At 45.9% G+C, this 14,259-nt stretch overlaps 1 protein-coding gene across 2 annotated transcripts in view; it reads right to left on the bottom strand.

Moving 5' to 3' along the window:
• The window catches only part of UBQLN4 (ubiquilin 4), a 153,778-nt gene that overhangs the window by 119,577 nt on the left and 19,942 nt on the right, over window positions 1-14,259 (bottom strand). The gene's annotated exons all lie outside the window — the stretch shown is intronic.

Below are 14,259 nucleotides of genomic sequence, written 5' to 3'. Positions count from 1 at the left end.
CCCCTTCTTCAGGCCATCAAACTCAACAGGGACATTGCGGGTGTGGATATCAACGGTATCCGTGTCAAACTGGGCGCGTATGCGGATGACATTTTGATAGTTACAGAGCGTCCAGACTCCTCCATTACTGCCCTATTGGAGACGATTGCAGAGTATTCTCTGCACTCTGGGTACAAACTTAACAGATAAATCGGAGGTTAAACAACTGAACGTTTTTTGTACTAGCGAAATACTGGGGGACTCTGGGTTAGCATGGCAGTCGAGTTTTATCAAATACCTGGGGATTGAATTTGGTAATAATATTATGGACACCCTGTATCAAAATGAAAAGGTACTCCTACAGAAAATTAAATCACTCTTGGATACCTGGTCCCCTAAATTCATCACGTGGTGGGGGAGAATTGAAACTATCAAGATGACGGTTACTCCTTTAGTTAATTATCTCATAAGTATGCTGCCATTGCTACTGACCGACTCCTTTCACCATAAATTAGATACTCTTCTAACATCCTTTCTGTGGCGTGGTAAAAAAGCCAGAATCAGCATCCGAAAATTGAGGCTTGACAAGTCATTGGGCGGCGTTAACCTGGCTGACTTTCGTCTATACCAATATGCCTTTCTAGCGAAGCAGGGTCTGCTCTGGGTCTCTCCTCCTGATCACTATCTGCCGGTGTGGCTGGAGGTGGAAGGGGCTCTTCTACAGAACATACGTCCTCTGTCAGTTCTCACGGCCAACCGCCTTGTCGCCACCCACTCCAGATCCATCTTTAAGAATACTAAACTGGCTCTCTTAAAAATAGATAGGTCCTTGGATGTTGGTGTGAGGGGATCCAATATGGAGTCACTCTGGCTAAACTCCAAGTTCCTTTATAATGGTGAGCCTTTACTCCTTGACTCTTGGTGTAAAAGAGGTATCTTTTTTCCTCACCAATTGGTTAATGATACATACCCTTTGACATTCAGTGAACTTCAAGCCCGTTTCCACTTGGCTGATATCGAATTCTATAATTTCCTGAAAGTGAGGGCTGCCATTACGAAATCCAGAGTGTCTCCCAGCTCCCCATCGCTACCCAACTTTGTGGCAAAACTTAATAGGCTTGGTCATCAAGTCTCCCAAATTTATCGACTTCTGCGCCCAAAATCCTCCAAGCTCAACTCTAAGGTGGTAGATTACTGGAAGGGACTTTCTGATACTCAGCTAACCGACGATTCTTGGCCCCAGTTATGGAGATCAGTTACACGTAATAAGATTTCCCCAGTCCTCTCCCAAACGAAATTTTGGCTTTTACACAAAGCCTTTTGGACACCGGCTAGGCTGTTTTCCATGGGGATCCGGGAAGATGATGTGTGTTGGAATTGTAAGCAAGACAAAGGGGATTTGGCTCACCTTATTCTGCACTGCCCTGTTGTGAAACCCTTCTGGGACAAGGTCTATTTGTTTTTGTCTAATTTATTTAACTGTCTTCTTCCTAGGTCCCTATCGTCCGTGATAACTGCTTTTTTACAGGAGGATTTGCAGTCGGAGGGGGATCGTGCTCTCCTTGACCTACTGTTGATTTCTGCAGTTAAAATGATACTCACCAACTGGAAGGATACTAGCAAGGTCTCTTACAAGTGTTGGTTGAACTGGGTCATTCACCTCAGGGGAGCAGACAATATTGTTCTACAACATTCACCCTGGAAATCCTCCACGAGGAACATATGGTCTACCCTGGACGACTATTTTGCTTCTCATAAGCCGCCATGACTTCACTTTCTGGAAGAAAATTCCCATGTGGTCATTACACCACGGTCACTGACTTGGTCGGACACTTGATGTTGTAATATGTTATATGATTAAGAAGCTAGAGGCGCCGGATAACTCTCCCTCCTCTTTTCTCTCCCCCCCTTTCGGTCTCTCCTTTCACTTTCTTTCCTTTCTTTTTCTTCCTCTCTTTCTTCGGGAATTGGGGATTAAGGGGTGACATCACTGGCAAGGGGTTCGTCTAATTTTGACAGCTGTCTGCTGACCCGGTGAAGCACAGTCATATGTACTTAGGGGCCTTTGTCCCTGACCCCAACTCCTGTTCTGTTTTTTCTTTTTGTTTGCATAAAACTTCTCAAAGATATTTTGAAATAAAAAGTATCAGCACAAATGCAGTTTCTATATGGTATCTGAAATGCACCTGTCTTTCATGCATACCTCAGTTCATCATGAAAAGTCAAATACTGTCCATTTTTGGAGCTATCGCCTACAAGAAAATTCTTTCAGTAAGTGTACATGGCTTAAAATAACCGTCCCATGTCAGGGCACTTTACTATACCGGTATTTCTACTTATAATTTGTAAACTTTAATTGTTTTTTCACTTGTCATTTTCATCAATGCACAATTATATTCCCACCACAAATAGAAGGGATTGATTGCTCTTTATAAGCATGTTATGATCAAAATGTCTTTTCATCGTACAACAAAAATGCCCCGGCAATGAGCATATACACAACACAAACCACAAGCACTGGCAAAGTCATTAGGTTCAGGTTTATATAGTTATGCTGGCAAATGAGAGTTATTTACTTCAGTTTTTTCATAAAATTATTAGATTGTGTGTGCGCGTGAGAGAAAATTGCTTACTAAATCAACCACAGCAAAACCAATAGATCTCACTTTTATTATTAGAGGGCATAGGCAGTGGCAATGTTGGTTTTTAAAGCATTTTAAAAAAAGTAAAAGTGAAACTAGCATTGGCAAAGCCAATAGGTATTGCCTATGCAAGGGCTATTGGCGTTGGCAATGTGGTTTTGCCATGTTGTGCGGCTGCTGTTCAGCCTGATTAAACGGTGGTGTTGTGTCCTCGAGTGAAGTGGGGAGTAGAGTGTCTTAGAGTTGGGGGGGGCTAGTGTCGTGGGTGCGGGGGTGGGAAGAGTAGAGCGTCCCAGAGTAAAGTGGAGGGAGGGGGGAGTAGGGTGTCCTAGAGTTGAGTGGTTGAGCAGTGTCCTGGAGTGGAGTAGAGATTTGTAGATTGGATTTGTTGGAGCAGAGGGGCATAGAGCAGAGGGGCGCAGAATCGAGTGGAGTAGATTGAGGTAGTGGGGTGGACTCGAGTAGACTGGGGGATTGAATTGCGGTAGAGTGGATTGCATTGCGGTAGACAGGATTGGGTGCGATGCATCGTGTGTGGAGCGCCCAAGAGCACAGAAAGTGTGTGTGGCGACCTGGAGAGGCATTGAGGGGCTTATCATGACCGGTTTTATATATGTCCAATTTACTATGGATTTAATTACTGGACTCTTCAACACTTACTAGCCTTGAAAAAGTCCTTTTGGACGAAACAAGAGTCGGCTGTTTTGTGTACACATTTGGTTTTTAAAAGAAGATACAATAAAGGAAAATGAAAAGAAAATCCTGAGGCAATTTGTGGACTTCAATTTGAAACACACAAATCAATAGTGGAAGCCAGCTTCTCCGGTTTAATACTTTGTGTGCGCCTCGGCAAGTGTGTGAAAAAATGAATTGGAGCAGGGTCGACCCCGGCGGCATCGAGTCCGACCCCGGCGGCATTCAGAGCTCATGTTTCAGACCGAATCGCCCCCTGTTCCGGACGAGCAAGTACGATGAGAGTATCCCATATGCGCAGAGCGAATCGTCTCCAAATCTGTTGGACTCGTCCTAGCGATATCGCCATCGGGGCCCCCACAATAGATGCCATCGGGGCCCCCACAATAGATGCCATTGGAGCTCCACCCCGATGTCATCGGGCTTTCCTAGTGAAACGCGCTGTGCAAGTCCGAGCGAGTACGATTCAACCGCATGGTTACGGACTGTTCGCTCGGACTCCTTTATCACTCTATGGGAGCTTGTCTACCAACGCATACACAGGCTCCCATAGCAAACAAGCATTTACAATGCAATGGTCTCGGCATTGTTAAAGTTAGAGCTATTGGCATTGCTCATGACATTATTTTTGTTTATGTTTTTGTTTTTAAAACATTTAAAGAAACTGCATTGTTCTTTACAATGTCAATAACTTAATCTCTCTCAAATGCGAGACCTATTGCATTTGCACCCACACACAGAGCCACCCACACACAGAGCCACCCACACAGAGCAACCCACACAGAGCAACCCACACAGAGACAGAGCCACCCACGCATAGAGACACCTACAAAAAAAAGCCACCCACACAGAGCCACACATACAGAGGCACACACACAAAGCCTCCCACACACACACAGAGCCACATACACAAAGCTTGTATATTATTGAAAAAGCTTCCACTTGAAGCCCTGGTGAGACCACAACAGTGTTGCTGCTCCTGAGTTTCAAAAAGTGAAGGGAAATCCAGAGAGAAAATGACTCCCTCACCTGGCATAATGTCATGCCGTAACTTCTCCACCAGTGAGCAGTGAGCAGTGTGAGCACATGCACATCGATGTGCCTGCTGTCACTGCAGTCCAGAAAAAAATGGACTGTCTGTGCCAGGGTAGAAAACAAAGACCGATAGAGACCTGTTTAGAGGTCTCCTTTAAAAAACTGCCTGTACTCAGACGCGGTGAGACCCGGCCCACTTAAAGCCCTCACCGGTGGGCACTTTTATTTAAAAAGAAAGACACAGAGTTAAAACGAAACATTTACTGGTTGCTGAATTAGCTTGCTTTCCATACGTGGTGAAAATGTGCCTCATAAAACGTCAATGTTTGAACAAAAGAAAACAGGGAAGTAACACTTTCATTTTCTTTGAACAAAAGGATGCTGGTAATCTTTCAAGTTCAGTAAGAATGCGTTTGTGACAAGGCAGTTCAACAAGAAATGTACGTTGTGCATTTTGTACACTTTGGCGTTTTTTAACCTCCAGAGAACGAAAGTGCCTTTCTAGCAGCAGCATTATCGCCGAGAAGATTAAAGCATGTGAATGTTGTGAAAGTTGAGGCGGGTCTCCCTCTCTTCCTCACAGGGCCTGGAAAGTTTACGAAGAGCTGGGACGTCTCTGGGTCGCAGTAAGCGCAGAGGCCGGTGACCGGGTCCTACCTCAGGATCCGAGGCCTCGGAGGTTATGGTATCCGCGGCCTTCCCCGGGTGCGGCCTGAGGCCACCTGTCGGTCCGTCCCTCCAGGAAGCAGCTGAGGCCTGCGCAGGGCCGTCCGGCGGCTGGGAGTGTTGTGTCCAGGCCGCCTCCTAGGGTCCAGGGAGGGAGGGAGGGAAGAAGAGAGGGTGGACCCAGGAGCAGAGGAGGGGGCCGAGGGGGGTGGGGGAGGCCGGGCAAGCAGCTGGAGCAAGGAGGCGGCCAGCCAGGGAGGGGGTTATGGAGGGCTGGAGTGGTGGAGCGAGGGGAGAAGTGTGTGCAGGGGGCAGCTGGGGAGGGAGAGACGGAAAAATAGCGGTGGAGGCGCGATGTTACGGGGGGTGAGCAGAGACATGATGCAGTAAAAGAACAGGAGCAGGAGGGGTTTCCGCACGGAGCACATTCGCTGTGACACTGCCGGCTTTGCTACTGGAGTGCTGCTCTAAGCTGATGCAATGTGCTTTGAGTTCTGGGTCCGAGGTGTGCTGACGGTGAGTTACAGGCTGCGATCCGCGTAGTTGCACTGCATATGGTATCGCCAGGCAAAGAGCTGGACATGAAACGTATATTTACACACTACAACAGGCATTCTAATCTTTAAAGAAACAACACTGAAGATTGTCACCTTACCCACGGATGTGTGCGCGAGTTTAGCTTCAAAGCTCGAGTAGGCTTAGCGAGGCGTGTAGGTGTTGTGTTTTGGTATTGTGGTTGTGGGCAGAGGGACCCAGGAAGGGCTTCAACTGCCCTTTGAACAAGCACGCACCTAATGAGAAGATCGCGACCTGGCAATTAACAAATGCGTCCGGACGCCGGGACACCACCGCCTTTCTCCGAGGCACAGCGAAAATGCCTCGGAGAAAGGGAGCCTCATTTTCGGATTTGGGGGCGTGTTTTGCTGTTGTCTCCTCCCTGAGACTTCTCGCAAAAAACACGCCCCCCGATCCGAAAAAGACGGGGCTTCAACGGAGTGACTGGACCTCTTATCCAGTGGCTGGCCAGCATTTAAGAGGCCAGCCAATGGAGAACAGGATAGAAGAGGGGCGGGTGCAATCCCCTCTTCTCAATGACATTAAATCTCCGGACTTCCGGTCTGCCGACCGGATGGTCCCGAGACCTAAAAAGGAGTGGGTGGGGAAAAGCGTATTCCCCCTGGTGGGCACCAAATGTTGCCCGCCACACTGTGCATGCTTGGATCGGGAGGACCCATGAGCACAGCAGCTGATCCGATTCAGAGGGGCCCGGTCTCCCTCCCCCCCCCCCCCCCCGAAGTCCGACAGATGCTTCGCCCCCCCCCCCCGAAGTCCGACAGATGCTTCGTCTCGCTGAGACTGAATCGATACAGCTGTCCGAATTGTGCATCGTACTTGCTCGTTTTGAAACCGGCTCCGTTGCGAGGCACGATTCAGCTCGGGACATACAGATTTCGTAGACATTTCGGTCTGTGCGTAAGGGATACGATTCGGTCGGAAACATGAGCTCCGAATCGGACTCGCTCACTACGAATCCCGTTTGGAGCCCTTCCGACCGAGATCGGAATTGGGACCTATGTGCTAACGCATTTCAGAAATTACACATAAATGTCGCTTTGTAATAAAATAATTGTCATCTTTTGATGCAAGCAAAAAAAAAGAAAACATGACTGCAAAATGAGAAAAGAATTACAACAAACAAATGATGGACGGAATGCTGACAATGCATACATTCTCCCCCAGTCAAGAGATCTGGGTTAAATCCATCGTTCTTTTGCCCACTACACCACCCCAGTTTAGACATGGCCATATGCAAATCAGTCTTGACCCTGTGCCTCATGGGAACAGTCCAGCCCGAACTGCCAAGCCATGTCTTCCCTGGACCGGAATCAAGCATCCTAGGACCGGTTTCTGGCTATCAGCCGTCATCAGCCAGGATAGCTTGACTCCAGTGGCGTAGTGAGCATGGGTCCCACGTCTGGGAATACCCATCCCACTTAGGGCGAAAAGCGTTACAACAAACAAATGATGGACGGAATGCTGACAATGCAGACATTCTCCCCCAGTCAAGAGAGAAAAGAATACCTGGCAAAATAAAAAAGTTACGTATCGAAAAGAAATCTTTGCAATTTTGTTTGTGCTGCTGGGCATGTCTTTGCCAGTCACACACCTTCTGTTTGCAGAGCACTAAAAGTAAAACAGAACAAAATAGTACCTCAATCACGCCAGGAGCAGTGGACAGACATTGATTAAGTTGGATCAATCAGTGCTTGGACTATGTCCCACATAGAGGAACGGAAATTATGTTGTCATGTCAATAAGAATTTGTAGAGCGCGCGTACACCGGGGAGGTTTCATGGTGCTGGTTTGGTTGAAATCCAAGTCCCTGAGATAGAATTTCAAAAGCCTGTCGGAAGAGCCAAGTTTTTAAGAGATTTCTGAAGCAGAGAAGATTGGTGCAGAAGCGGATTTTAGAGGGGAGGGAATTCCAGAAAGTGGGGGCCAAGGTGGAGAACCTGCTTCCGTCTAAAAAGGGAGATAAGAAGATTTTTATGCGCTGAGCGAAGGTTACGCGTGGGAGCATATTTATTAATCACGATATTGACAAATTTCGGGCTGTTACCATTGAGTGACTTAAAAATAAGACATCCAATCTTAAAGGCGCACCGCTGAGCAACCGGCAGCCAGTGAAGTTGCTTCAAGAGGGGAGTAATGTGATGATGCCGAGGCTGGTGAGCAATCAGACGTGCAGCCTGGTTTTGTACCATCGGTAAATGTTCTACGAGATAGAGAGGGATGCCAAAGTATAATGAATTGGCATAGTCGACATGCGACATGACCAAGGCAATAATCACCTGTATCCGAGCGTCGTGGGTGAGGAAGCTACAGATCTTTTTTATTTTTCAGAGTTGGAAGAAGCAGGTGGAGATCACTGATCTCATCTGGGGCTTCAGAGTAAGATCTTAACTGATGACCACCCCAAGGCTTTTAGCCGAGCTAGAAGGGACAGGGGACTGGCCCAGCTCTCTGGGCCAGAAATCGTGTCCCCAAGGATTTTTATCAGTGCCACCGGTTAGAACTAGCTCCATTTTGTCCGGATTAAGTTTCAGATGGTTCTCGTTCATCCATTGGCTGAACAACATGGTGGATTGAAAAGCATGGACCGACTCAGAAGAATTACTAATGGAGAAAAGGAGTTGAAAATCATCTGCATAATTGAATGTGCGCTTCTTCATGGCTCGGACAAGAGGGAGGAGGTAAAGATTAAACACGGGAGAGAGGGAGGAGCCCTGAGGGACTCCACAAGAGATTTTGACTCTGGGGGCAGTGAACTGAGCAGTGCGAACTCCAAGAGCGATTTTCCCAAAAAGAGTTGATCCAGCTTAAAGCAGATCCCGAGATTCCTGCATCCCTGACACGGTCGACCAAAAGAGTGGTCGACCATGTCAAAGGCAGTGGAGAGATCAAGCAGGACGAGGGCCTGTGAGGAACCACTATAAGCCTCACTATGGAGGGTATCCGATACTGTAAGGATTACCGCCTCGGTCGAGTGTGCCGGGCGGAAGCCTGCTTGATGGGAATCAAGGAATTCTGATTTCTCCAAGAAGTCAGTGAGACAGCCTGTGACATAAGCTTCCAATATCTTGGTCAGATAGGGAAGGAGAGAGATAGGGCGGTAATTAGTCAAAATTAGCGGGTCAGATCCCATCTTTTTCAAGAGGGGAACGACAATAGCCTCTTTAAAAGTAGCAGGGAGAGTGCCTTGGGATAGAGATTCGTTTAAGATATTTAAGGACTAGGAAGGGTAGTAAAAATTTACTTCAAAATGCTAGGAGGGCAGCAGTTGGTAGGTGATCCGGATTGGACTGTGAGAAGATAAAAAAAAAAGTATGCACACATATTGTGGGGAAATGCAAGAGTGTACTGTGGTTAGTAATGGGAAGGGGGCTAGGGGACAGCCTTTGACTGACCGGGATACTGGACTTGATTTTTTTAAAATGTTATCGATAAAGAGGTTTAATGCGTTCCAAAAAGTTTGAGAAGGGGGGGGGGGGTTTACATATGGTTCTTTCGGGGTTGGATAACTGATTCACAATGTGAAAAATCTTTCGAGCGGTTAGTAGCCGACAGAATTTTAGATGAAAAATGCGCCTCTTTGGCCTTTAAAATAGATTTTTTGTTGGTTTTCAAGAAGTTTAAATAGGACTGTTTGTCTTCAGGTTTGTAGTAGCTTCGCCACTTTCTTTCCAGTTGTCTTGGGGCTAGTTTTTGGTGTTTCAGTTCAGCGGAGAACCATTTTTGAGCATCATGGTGGTGGGGGCCGTGGATCTTCCTGATGGGAGCAAACTTATCACTAGCAGCCAGTAACCAGCTAGTGAGCTCTTAGGCCTGCCATGACGAATTACGAGGCTGTTCAGAAGAGTGCCATGAAAGCCAACAAATGGTAAGCAACGCAAGGGCTCTAAGCCCTTTTTAGGTCCCGCCTCAGCCAGCGCATGCGCTGCTCTGCAAGACATTTAGTAAGTGGGTTTTCAAAGTGCTACCCACCGGCTTTTGCTGGCCTAAAGCTTGCGTTCACGTGAGCGTGCACAGCTGCCAGCTTTCAGCACCCGAGGCACCATCTGGAGTGTGATAACTTACTTTTGGAGCTGCCGCGCGCGCACCACTCGCGTGTTTGCCGGCGCACGCGCACCCCTGCTTTCACTTTTGCTGTTTATTTTTTCACTTCTCACTCTTCAAATGCAAAGCACCTGGAAGAGATCTTGTTATGTTCGTATTTCCAAGTGTGCAGATTCCGCCTCTGCACTACCCCTCCCGCACGCCCCTCGCCCCCCCACTGCACAAGGGAAGCTCTTGTTGCTAAGGTGTCCCCACCCCCGTGGCCTTGAGACGGCGTCACTGTCAGTTCCCTCAATGCACACTGATCACGGCAGAAAGCACATGTCCAGCGTGGGGAGCCAGGACGTAGCCTGAGGCAAAGTCTTACATTGTCTTCACAGGAATGTATTTATAGGTAGGTAGGCGCGCCACAGGGAAGGTGTGTGCTAACATTTTGTTTGTGGAACCGAACCAGGCGACTCGGGTTGTGTTCTTGGTTTCCCATGTGTGATCTTGGATAACTCGCGTATCTCCTTTCACCTCAGTTGCAGGACTTACAAAGATGCAATGTGCACTTCGAATACGACAGAAAAGGCTCTCAGCTTTGAAACACTTACAAAAAACTTTTCTAATTTCTATCTGACCTAACCCATTTAAAGTTGTGCTTAATTTGTTGGCATTAGTGTCTTTTCGTTTGAGTTTGACTTTTACTCAGAAGGTTTCGTGGGTCTGCCCTCAAGAGGAGGCAAGGCCTAGTATATGCATGCCTTTATGCCCATGTGATATTTCAGCAATCTAATCCACTTCTGATAGGGCATCACGCCCACTTGACCCTGCTCATGTGACCCTTTTACTTTCTTACCAAGGTATTTTCACTTTCATTTTGAGAGATGGCCACCTGTTCCTGCTCTGAAGTGATGTCACTTACGCCTGACTGTTCACATACGATGTCAGCTCTTCCTTATCCTGCTGTTATACAAGGTCCTTTATATATGGGGCCTTGCCGATCTGAATCTGCTCTATTGTATTGTCCCTTCGCGCCTGTCCCTGCTCTCATCTATTTTCACTTCCGCCTGACCCTGATCTCATGGTAATGTTACTTCCGTCTGATTAGGTCACAGCACAATGAAATAGCGGTATTAACTGGTAACATTTCACCCATGGATTACTGGCACTAAAAAGGTGAGAATTTTGCCCAGTGGCGTTACTAGCTCCATTGGATAAATAGGGAGGAGCTGGTTTTCTCTACAGCAGAAAACTAAGCTAATATTTTAAAATCTACTTCTAGCAAGATGAAAGAATTATTTTCTCTGTCCTTAAAAAGATTTTTTAGTTTTGTTAATTCCTTTTTATATCCCACGTCTGTTTTCTTCTCAAAGTCTAATGTCGCAAGTCTTGGGAAGCCCAGTGGTGTACATACAGAATAAACACGACGTTCAGCTGCAGGAGACAGGATTTCAAAGTCTGCTGGGTTGGTAAAGAGGCAAGCATTTTATTACAAGAAGTATGTGTAAGGTAGGATACATTAAATGAATTGCAACAAGAAATAAAAGAAAAATACATCAAAAGAAAAACGTAAGCAATGTGACAAAGCAAAACGCTAAGAAAATAGAAATATATGACGCAAACAAGAAACAAAACTGAAAAAAGTAGGCTACCTGACGTTTGGCTCTGTCAATTTTCCCGCAGGACATAGGAGGCATGTTGTGCAGTAGGAAGTGAAGCCGAGGCCGAACTCCATGCTCTACTAGCTTCAATGAATCGGTGTCATTTTTTAAAAACTTTAAATATAAACTTTGAGCTCGTCCCGAACTTCAGAATTTCAGAACCCGTCTTCTTTGAAATCAAATCACAGTTAAAATACTTAATCTCTCCCTCTTAAAGACTAAAAAAACAAGCATTGTCAAAGCCAAAAGGTCTCGCCTTTGGGACCGCATAAGTGTTTAGCTACGCAACAGTTGATGTTGTTGCACCAAGGATATTATTCTGCATAACTAAATACTTATAAGGTCCCAAAAGCGAGACCTATTGGCTATGCCAATGCTTGTTTTTTTACGCTGTCTGGCTAGCAAGGAGCATCTCGCAGGCTTGATCCTAATGACACTTTGAAATAGTGGAGGAAAATCTAACATATTTCTCAACCGTACAGTGAATTTAATACGTTTGATTTTTTTTAATGAAATGGTCCAATTTTCAAACACTCTTAAATCATAAAACTGAAAGAATCTGAGAAGATTAAGACCATCTAAGGGCCTTACCTAAAGCAGCATATTCATGGGCCGTCAGGAAAGAGACCTCTCCTTTTCGGCCTTGCTAACTGGTCGTGCTAGCCCCCAGACTTATTAAAACCTTTGTACCAAGGTCTGAGCTTCTGTGCTATATGTGGAATACAGAGGATAAAACCAAAATAACTCTTAAAGCCGGTCTTTAATCAGACCTCTGGAAAAAAAAATATATGCCTGTTGCTGTGCTTTTACAGACTAGCTGGGAGGGGCATGGTGGGCAACAGACCATGGGTACTCACAAACATTTCCTCAGGCGCCGAAATGCACTGCCCGGGTAATAACTGGGGGGGGGGGGGGGGGGGACATATGACCGTGGGGGAGGGGCGATTTGGGTCAAGGCTATATTGGGCAGGACATGGCGGAGACTTTGGTGGACACATTGTACCATGTGGAGAGACAATGCATGGATTAGCTTTTTAGATCGAACTACGGCGATATATACACATAACTGACACGGATCGCCTGGTTACAGGGCTTTAAGTGGGAAGAAAAAACTGGGGGTTCTCTCAAAGGGCATGGCTTAAAAACATGCAAGTTAAAAATCTGTGCTTAGTATAGTGTGCCACCCTACTGGTATTTTGCGGTTTGTCACTGCATCCAGATATATCAGATACAATAAGTAACATTATACCAGCAACAAGTCTGGACTATAGGCTTTGCCAATGGTGGTTAGTTGCATAAGATAAATAAGCAACAACTAGGGCTTTGTGGTATATAAATTATATTGACAACGCTTCAGTTCTGAAAAGATGAGAATGTGAAAGAACTAAAACCAGTCTATCTGAAATTACCTCAAAATCTTCGAGCAGTGATGCTGCTATTGAGTGGAGATTATTTTTCTTCACCCCAAGGGCGAAAACAGAGACCCAAATGGTTGTTAGTTGCATAAGATAAATAAGCAATTATGGCTTAGTTGTACATAATATATCAAATTAAAAATGCTTCAGTTCTGAAATGATGAAACTGTAAAAGAACTAAAACGAGCCTATTTGGAATTAGATCAAAGACTTTGAGCAGTGGTGCTGCTGCTGAGTTGAGATTTATTTATTATTTTCACCCAGAGGGCTAAAATGGAGACTCCAGAGGTTGCTAGTTGCACAAGATAAATAATCAAAAACTATGGCTTTTTTGATATAATATTGAAAATGCTTCAGGTCTGAAATGATGAGACTGAAAGAATGAAAACGAGTCGATTTGAAATGATAAAGGCTTTTTGAGCAGTAGTGCTGCTGCAGAGTTGATTTTTTTTTCCCCACCCTTAAGACGAATATGGAGCCCCAGATAGCAACCCGTCTCACCACCTGCTTTTAAGCATCTGGCCTATTGAAAACCCTTCCTGTTAACTGAGGAGAAGAACAAACTCCTCGCATAAAAAGTTAATTTCAGCCAATGAGAAACTCACAAATGGTCATTCCCAGAATGCAGCAACAGCGCCATCTATTGTCGCATGTACCTAACTTAATACGCAAAACTAAACCACTGGCGATAAATCCAAAGTAAATACATACTTAACTCTTCTGCCAAAAATGTCGACCCTCCTTGAAAACCCCAAAGGATATCTTTCCCTTTTGTGTGGGTGCTTATAGCATGAAGGTCCAGCAACCAAGAACTACAAAATATGGGGTATCAGCAATAACAATGGTGCCATATTGGCATACACTTACTACTTTCAGACGTGAGGAGACGCGGCAATTGTTGGCCAAGGGCAATGAATCAGAGTTCTGTCTCAGCTGGGCACACACTGCTTCTGCCAGCGCTGGAGTGAGTCCGAGATAGGTGAGGATAAAAGCCTCTCCTGCCTATGACATCACGGCAGCAGATGAGGGCAGGGCCTCAGTTGAGCATGCGAGACACAGATTGTCTGAGCATGCCCCTTTGACCTTTCCTCTGCAAAGGTTGCCCCCTGAGGAATCACAACAGCAGTAATGGCGTAGAGTCCATGACTGCCGTTGTCGTCTATGGAGGCTGCAAGGAAAGGTCTGGCGGGCCCACGGGCCGTACTTGGAGTACTGCAGCAAGAGACAGAACAAGGGTAGATATTAGAGTGGAGGCAAAGCATCACATGAGGAAGAGAGCAAGAAAATATAGTCCGACAGTAGAGTACTGTCAAATTTAGAAGTGTTTAGTGTAATAAAGTTGAGTTTAGTGGAGCTAACTGTTTAGACATACAGTGGTGTACTATATAGCGGAACAGTGTACCGTACAGTGGCATCCAACTCAATTGCGTTAATTCTAGAAACGTAGTGTGTAGTCATGTACAGTGAAGTGTGGTGCAGAGTATTCCTGTAAAGTAAAATAGCATACAGTTGATTGTGGTACAGAGCAGTGGTGTATAGTGCATTTCACTACAATGCAGTGGCAGA

The sequence above is a fragment of the Triturus cristatus genome, chromosome 12 (assembly GCF_964204655.1).
Source record: "Triturus cristatus chromosome 12, aTriCri1.1, whole genome shotgun sequence".
In the NCBI taxonomy this organism is placed as follows: domain Eukaryota; kingdom Metazoa; phylum Chordata; class Amphibia; order Caudata; family Salamandridae; genus Triturus; species Triturus cristatus.
The sequence above is the reverse complement of the archived record's forward strand: the minus strand, read 5'-3'. Positions and strand labels throughout refer to the sequence as shown.